The sequence below is a fragment of the Magnolia sinica genome, chromosome 3 (assembly GCF_029962835.1).
Source record: "Magnolia sinica isolate HGM2019 chromosome 3, MsV1, whole genome shotgun sequence".
In the NCBI taxonomy this organism is placed as follows: Eukaryota; Viridiplantae; Streptophyta; class Magnoliopsida; order Magnoliales; family Magnoliaceae; genus Magnolia; species Magnolia sinica.
Genome location: NC_080575.1, coordinates 130,198,394 through 130,207,216, shown reverse-complemented (window position 1 = coordinate 130,207,216; position 8,823 = coordinate 130,198,394). Strand labels below are relative to the sequence as shown.

At 37.6% G+C, this 8,823-nt stretch overlaps 1 long non-coding RNA gene across 1 annotated transcript; it reads left to right on the top strand.

Moving 5' to 3' along the window:
* Positions 1 to 493: 493 nt before the first annotated feature.
* Positions 494 to 8,163, top strand: LOC131241332 (uncharacterized). Its single transcript, XR_009168996.1, has 2 exons — positions 494 to 1,234; positions 7,003 to 8,163. It is a non-coding gene; the product is annotated as an uncharacterized LOC131241332 (long non-coding RNA).
* The last annotated feature ends 660 nt before the right edge of the window (positions 8,164 to 8,823 follow it).

Sequence of the window (8,823 nt, the reverse complement as noted above, 5' to 3'; positions counted from 1 at the left end):
TGAAAAAATGAAGATGGAAATCTCAGGTGTACCTAGATGAAAATTGAACACCCTACTATTAAAAACTTTCTAAGGTCCACTGTAATGTTTGTTTATTTGCCATCCAACCTGTTGATAAGGTCACATAAACCTAGATGAAGGTTAAATAAAAAATAAAAAAATCGGCTTGTTTCTAAACTCATTTGACCCATTAATGGTCAATAACCATTGTTTCCTCTGGTATTGTCCACCTGAGAATTGGATCTACTTCATTTTTGGGCTCATGGCCTAAATTGATCGGGAAAAATGAATGGACAATGTGGATATAAAATACATACATCAAGGTGGGGCCCCATGGTAAGCGCTGCAATGTCTTCGGTGAGGTCAGGGCAGCACCTAATCCGCTCTCTTCAAAGAGGGGAGGAGGCCCAAGAGACCATTGTTCTCCTAAAAATTCATATCATTCATCAGGTGGGTCCAGTGAACATGCGCTGGCCAAAAAGTAGATGGGCTGGCTCATCAGTTTGGCCAGAAGCGCCCGAGAAAGGTGGAGCTTAAAAGAAAGGATGAGCAACAGTCCATATTCGAGCTACATGTGCGGTTGGGATGATTGGACCTTCCCGATTTCTGTACCTAGGCATCTTGATGGGCCCAGCATAAGGAGTTATTCGAATACGGAAGCCCGCTGACAGACCCAACTATTTGTCAGGACTCGCGAGCATATGCCCACCAGCATATTCTCTACCCAATCTACATATTCTCATTCGGTGAAATGGATATTCTGCCCACCCCCACACCATATTGACGTAAACCACCACCAATATTTCCTAATTGCCAAAAACACCCCTGCCTGACATTCATGTTCTGGTTGTCAGTTGTCGCGCCATGGCGTGGGCAAATTGATGGATATGATCTAAAAACTAGAGTTATACTTGAAAAGAAGCATTTCAAAATGGTAGTGACTCATTCGCTCTATGGAAAGTTTCGATTAGTCTCGTTTCCGTATATATTCTACTACTCCTAGCGATTCCCAACATTTGGGCGGTCAGCACGTGTATGCCACGTGTACGGTGGATTTGTTCCTATTGTCTGTGAAGTGCGTACAAGATGATAGTGCAGCATAGTTTCAGGGCAGCTGTTTCGTTAAGGAGGTGTGTTGGGTTATGATGGAACAAGTAATGGAAGGGAGAAACAGTGGGTTTGGTCCAGAGCCATTTTCATCTTCTCTAAAATGGACGAGTGGAGTTTGAACGAGGTAACTCTCTCTCTCTCTCTCTCTCTCTCTCTCTCTCTCTCTCGTTTTCTGATTTTATCTTGTTTGACTATAAAATCTACGGATATCTCGTTAAGAACGTTCCATCTTTAGAAATATCAATTCCAGTAAACGGTTTTGTGACTCAAAATCCAGCCTTTGATATAAGCATGTACAACAATAACTCCGAAAAAGCGAGTAAACAGGAGAGATTGATACAAAATCAAACAATTGGGAAGTTCAAATATGTACACTGATACAGATCAAAACCATTATTTCTGTATGTGACCAACTCTTTAAAACTTTCAATTGGTTTTCTAGAGGAATTTGTTACACCCACACAAGCTGTTTGCAGATACTGACTGGTTAAAGATGGGGGTGAAAGTGGGCCTGGCTTGCCCATGCCCTGCCACACCTTGTGCAAAAATCAGCCCCATCCATGTTTTTTAGACTCAGTAACTCAGATCTATTCGTTCGGTCTTGAGTTGAGTCCTGACTCACCTGAGTCAGGAGTATCAAATTGACAATGGTAACAAAGACAGAGAGACTGTGGAAGAATTGTTATTTCTTCACAGTGCCCGCACATAGATTGGAATCCTTGGAACCAGCTGAATGTGAGCCGAGCTTCGAGTGGTTTAGGAATAGAATTTGTAAGAACCATTCTAGGCTTAGACGACCACCTCCTATTTATTGGACGCTACTCAACTTCCGAACAAAAAGAACAATAGTAAGACATCCTCTCATGTCCAAGGAATGAAAAGAAAATAGAAAGACATCCTCTGATGTCCAAGGAACAACTAACATTCAATTTAGAGAACTTGGAACCATATCCTAATTCATTAGGGCCAATTTTGGATCCTTCTCTTAGTCAGTCTTGGATTGGGCAATCCATGCATTTGGTCCCTAAGAATGCAGAACTGACAAAAGCTGCTATCAGGAGACAATCTCCAACCCTAGCCACATTCAAATCCTAGCCAACCTGACACAAGCCAAAGGCCAATCATGTCAAGCAGAAAGAATTTGATGTGAAGCTGATTTTACCCTTCCAGGACATGAAGCTGAATTTTTCCATCTGTTTGCTCATTTCTCAACTTATTTGGAGTTTTTTTTTTTTTTTTTTTCAAGATTGGGTGCATTTTCTTTCCCTTCTGTGTATGTAGTCTAGGCATTCTTTGTTAGTATCAGATCTTGATCCTTTCTTTGTTAGTCTCTCCATCTCTTTAGCACACCTTTTGGATTGCTGATTCTAATTGAGATTGCTATGGATTATTAAGGATAAGACATTTTCCATCGGGATTACAAGATATTTGGTTGAGGAAATTGCAAATCAACAGTAAACAGATTAACATATCTTAATCAGCATTCCTGTATAGGCCAAGTTCTACAATCTGGTTTGACATTTCTTGTGTTTCCCTAATGATTGTTCCATATCTTCCCATTTTTATTTTACTTCTTTCCTTTGATCATCATTTAAAACAAGTTTGTGACATAGCACCAAACTCATTCAGAGAGCAGTAGAGAAGACATAAGAAGTCTATGCTTCCAATTGTAGGAGATCAAGCTCAATATAAAGAAGATCAAAGAGGAACAAAAAAAAATAAAAAAATAAAAATTCTACTCGTGCAAGGACTCCAAATTCTACTTGTCCTTCTAACCCAATTCTAAGCACAATATTGCAATCTTATCTATCCCAACTACTAATTTTTGGCTAACAATTTTCATAATCAAATATCTCTTAAATCCCACAAAACCAGGCGTCCATCCAATTAGGGTTGTAACACTTAATTGGTATCTCGTGGGTACTTCAAGCTTAGTAATGGAACTTATTGAAGGTTGACCGACCTATCCATTTAATCTGAGAAGCAAGGTGTGAGGGACTATGCTTCCGCACATGATAATGCAGGGCAATTGCAATGAATGTAGCAGAAGAATCTTCAATGACCTCACCACTTCATTATCACAAGTGAATGCTTGAGGAGTTGTGGAAGGAGTTCAAGGTAGTGATGGCTCGGATCTCAGTCATCCATAATGAATCAAAACCTGGTAGAAAAGATTGAAATGTGGTAACTGGCTTGTCTGGATTGGTTGAAGTATAATTTTTCTTGTGTGTAGCACATGGGGCTCGAAAGTGTGCTCCTGAATGATCACAGAGCAGCCACCAATCTAATATCAAATCGCTTGGTAGATCTCACGTCCCCTCCCCCATAGCATAGCCTGGCTAACTGAAAAGCTTATGAATATAAATTCAGGTGCTAAAGCCTTTTTACTATTGGCAATTACTTCCTCCAGTGCAGGTGGGGATGTAAGGGTTGACAAAGGCTCGATTGCCTAATGTTTTCATGCTGGCAGGGAATTACAATTCCAGCTATGCAGAATTGTCAACAATCAAAGAAAGTTCAAATTTATTTTGACTTGGGGGTCCAATCCTGGTGGAAAGTGACTTCGAGAATGGTATTGAGTGTGCTCATGGCAATGCATTGCTCATTGAAAGCGAGCATTCTTAATGAACAAGATTAATGGTAGAGTTTCTTCTTTGCCAATCTCGTTTAGGCAAGTATCAAGAGACACCAACGACTAGCATGTGTTAGCAAAGGATGGCTTCTCTAGGTTTGTGTTGTGCAACAGGAACTAGTATCTATTTGCATTAAGATACTTGTATTCTCTTCCATGATCAAGAAAGTTACATTTATGGCATGGTTGGTGTAACACCCCAGATTTCATAGTCCGAGTTTAGTACTCGTTTTCCAAAATCCCAAGTGTTAACCCTAAAAAATAGCCCACATTTCCATATATAATTTTTTCTTTTTTAAAGTAAGCATTGCAACGGAAGAAAAACAAAGCACGCATAAAGGGAAAGTCTAAATATACATTCAATACCCAAGATTTACAAATGGTGGCCCAAAGGGCTTACACAAACCAGTGACTTAAAGACACAAATTCAAAAGAATATACTAAAGCAACGCCAACCTGCACATTATCTATGTATCTTATACCAACTGAATATGTTTTGATTGCGACAATGGCTATCCTAGTGAGGTATACCCCTGAGATTACCAAGGCATTACAATAGTTAAGAATAATATTCAAATAAACTCAGGAAAGTACAATATTCAATCTACACTTCACAAGTAAAATACAAGAATGTATAATTTACACTTCATAAGAAGAATATGAGAGGATACTACCTGAACATCACAAGAAGACACAATCCACACTTTACAATTATAATTCAAGAAACTATAATATCTAAATTACAATTCACAACTCACAAGTACAACACCAATTATACATCCAAACCACAATTCAAAGTATAAGATAAGAAGATACAATTCATTTATCACTAACGACTACAACATTAAGTCGTCAATTTAATCTTGATTAATGCATTGATGCATGACATGCAATCAGCCTGGGGATGCACATCCAGCTGAACAATTGAATAAGCCTTTCAAACAATCGATTTATTCATGTAAGAGAATCAGTTTTTCAAATAGTCAACCCATTCCAAATAAATAAGAGTCGTTTGAACCGTAAACTAGTCCTTCAAATAGTCAACCAGGCACCCGATAGCGCCCACATGTTATATATGTATGATTAACCCAACCGTTATTAGTCCAATTTACAAACATCACATCAGAGAAGTTCAAAGGTCACTATGGGGGGTCATCACCCAGCATAGGCTAACGGCTCGGACATAGTGTCCCATACCACCATCTTCGACTATGAGACTTTAACAAGCATAATTAAAATACACTTGAAAGGTTACAAGTAGTGATTGTAATACAATTGATTCACAGTATTCCATTTATATAAACCTTTACAACTAGTGGCTATTCATGATTTAACACATAGATATTACAATCACAAGTCCATATATAGTTTCAAAAAAAAAAACCTCCCAACAAGCCACATTGGCACCAAGTCCATCCAAGAACAGAATAAAATATTACAAACCACAAGCCATAAGGCACAAATAATCCACGAGATGGAAGTCTTCAACCAAATACATTTAATCCATACACAAACGACCACTAGTTCAAGGAACCTCCAAATAATACCATCCAATAATCTCCATGTGGCAAAACAGGCCACACAACAAATCCAATCTCCAAAATACATATAAACCATCACTTCACTTCACATATATCATCAATATCAATCACATGTAAATTACTCTAATCACATTTAGATCAAATTAACAAATTCGACAATCAAATAGCTTAAAGTATGTCATAGTCTATACATATAAGAATACTCAATCGGATATCTAGAGTGTGTAAAGCATTCAGAATAATCAATAAGTTCAGGGAAAGAATTACAGAAACTAAAATTAACATTTATAACTAAATCTACTAGAAGATGATACATGTAAACTAAGCATACGTACTAGATCAAGTAAATTAACAAATCAAAGGAACTAAACTTAACTATTATAATGGAGGAAAGCTTGAAGGGTGAATCCTCTCCTTTCAACCGGATTCCACACAAATGTAGACTAGAGAGTGTGTTCTTGCTTGAGAACTAAATCCAATCCTATGTTGTACCAATTCCTTCATTAGATTGCAATGTTGTACATTAACTTTCATTATAAATGAAATTTAGGTGTGCACTACATCCTAGGCTTAGTTGGATCTAACACTTGTATAAGGATCAATATAAAATGACATTTCTAAGGATGATGAGAACTTACCTCTCAAATCAGATTGAATGAATTCAACTTGAATCGCAACGAATTTTGCACGAATCCAACTCAATTGAGGAACTAGATGTGACAATTTTATGACAAATTCAAATAAACACATCTAAGTAGGGATTAAAATCCAATAACTTAAAATTAATTTTGATCTAGAAGGTAAATACCCAAGAATTAGCTCACCTTGTTGAGTAACTCAATTCAACTCACTTGATTCCCACACAGTCCAACCGGAAAAAGTCTAGACCTGAGATTATGGGATTCTTAACCTCACACGTTTAATCAAATAAATTGAATTATGAATTTGAGTGAAAACTCTAAAAGATAAAATACCTAGACTACTTGAGGCGACTTGACTCAATATCGGATTTGTCTACGACTTAGCTAGAAGACCCGAACCTACCAAATCAGCAACTGATACTGCTAGAAAAATACACCAAAATCGGCTCTCCAATTACCCTGGACTCAGTGAAAACTCGCTGAATCAACTTGTCAGCAAAGAACTGAGCACCCAATCAAGCGGCTTCAATCCTGATTTCATCTCAGCACAGCGTTGACCGACATGCAATTTTGCTGATGCCAGCATCCCCACTGTTCAGTACATTCAAGCGGCCCTTAGATCCATCTCCCATTCAATAATTCATGGAAGATTTCAACACCCCCCCCCCCAAAAAAAAGGAAGCAATTTCATTGGTACTCTCACTGAAAGCTTCCCAATGGTAGATAGTGTTGACTGTTCCATGAGAATCTCATCATCTTTGTCATCATCTACGCCTTATCCCAACTAATTGGGATTTCAAGAGAATCTCATAGCATCAAAAGTAGACAGCGTGTTTCTACATTGAGGTCTTGGGTTCAAGCCTAGCTTAACCATTATACCTTACACGTAGTTTTCAAGCCAAGTAGCAGTGTTTTGAAATCTGAACAGAATCAGATATCTCAGACCAGAACTGGCCACCAAATGGGCTGGATCACTAGCTTTTTAGTTTTTATTTCATGACTTACAAAGTCAAATACCCTGACCACTAATCTAGTGGTAGACTACTAAAATATTTCTATTTTTTTATCATTTAAGCAGAGTTTTGGGCTGAAACGGGCAGAGGAGCCTGACCAGTTGGACCAGCCATTGTACCAGAAATCTGGCGCAGGTTTTATTTCATTGGTTGTTTTTATTAGATGCGTAGCTTTTTAGTATGACTCCAATGCACTGGAGGAGTATAGAGAGAGGGCATTCACAGTATCTCTCCCACCATTTAAAGATGGTGGGAATCTACACCTACAATTGTTGAATGATGGGAGATATGGCACCACCAGCCTCCCCTCATACACTAAATAGACACTATCTTTTTCCATTTTTGTTATTTGAAATTTAAAGTTACACGACAATTTGGAAATTGCTTAACAAATGGTGCCCTTGGAGAGCTTGCAATATGAACCTTCTAAATGTCTCATTTTCTGCAGTAAAACAATCGCCACATCAGTCAGTAAATCTAAGATGGCCTGGGATGTATCGGTTGTTTTGATCTGTTTGACGGGATGAACATCCAAAACTTGGATTTTTATTTTTATTTTAATTAGTAGTTCACACAGCATCTACAATTTATTTTAAAACTCATACCATGCTTAATTCAATACTTGTTCATTCACAACTCTAATCCTAATTCCTAACCAAACTCAACTAGTAACCAACCCTCCCACAAATACACACTGACCACATGGTAAGCAGCATTCTAAGGATGCGGTTTACATCGTAGAGAACCTATGGTGAGTCCCACCAGATGACTGGTGGGTTCACCCTGCAAGATATGTGAAGATTTGAGTAAGGCAACACTTAAGGTAGTGCCTTTTGCTATACCAAACTAGGCCTACTAAGCATTGGCATCAACCCCACAAAACTAGCCAAAGGATAGACACTCCTTGCTGCTTAGTAGATATTAATCTAACACTGCAAAGGTTGCCCATTCTTAATGCTGTATATGTGAGCATGTTATGAGGTTCTAGCCGTTCATCGGGCATGGTCACAATGATTGAGGCGATCAGAAATTAAGGCTAGCAGACTTGAGGCTTGAATGCAGACACTTACCTGTCCATTTTCACCTCAAATCCAACATTTTAGTATTGTCCCAAGGACCAGATTTCGGATGAGAGGTTATTTATGGCGATGTCACTTGATGAATTGCTTGATTTGAAATTAGGGCCTGTTTGTTTCACCAATTACTGCAATGATTACAAATTTCTTTACCTGACATTTGACTGTTGATTCCTATGTTTGGTTTATCAGCAGCAAAATCATAATTCTGGCATTTTTTCATTACTTAGTGTCAAATTAATGCCAAAATACGCTGTTTGGATTCGAGATTTTCATGAAAAAGTGTAATGATTACATATGCATTTGATCAAAGATTTTGTGTTTGCTTTGGTGGTGGTAAAATCGTAATAATGACGCATTTCCTTTGCATTATCAGGGTAAATTTGCAAAACAAACAGGCCCTTGCTTTTATGAATGATCAATGTTAGAATTCTTAATTTCATAAAGAAAAAGATTTTTGGGAAAAACAATGAGGTGATAAGAGTGTTTAAGTGGTTTTATTTCTTCAATAAATCCAGATATTTTCTATGTTTTCGCAAAAGATTAAAAAAATAAAAAAAAATAAAAAAACCAGCTATGCATTTGAAAACAGGATAAAGGGGCGAAATAAAATTCTTCTAAACTTGGGAGGAAATTTAGGTCTTGTGCGAGTAGAGTGTGTATATGCCTTTTTCTTCTTACCAAAATGATTGACATATAATTATTATTTGCTTTTTTCTTCTTACCAAAATGACTGACATATAATTAATGTTAAAAAAAAAATAAAAAATGAAATGAACTAATTTAAGCGGCACCCAAACACAGCCTAAG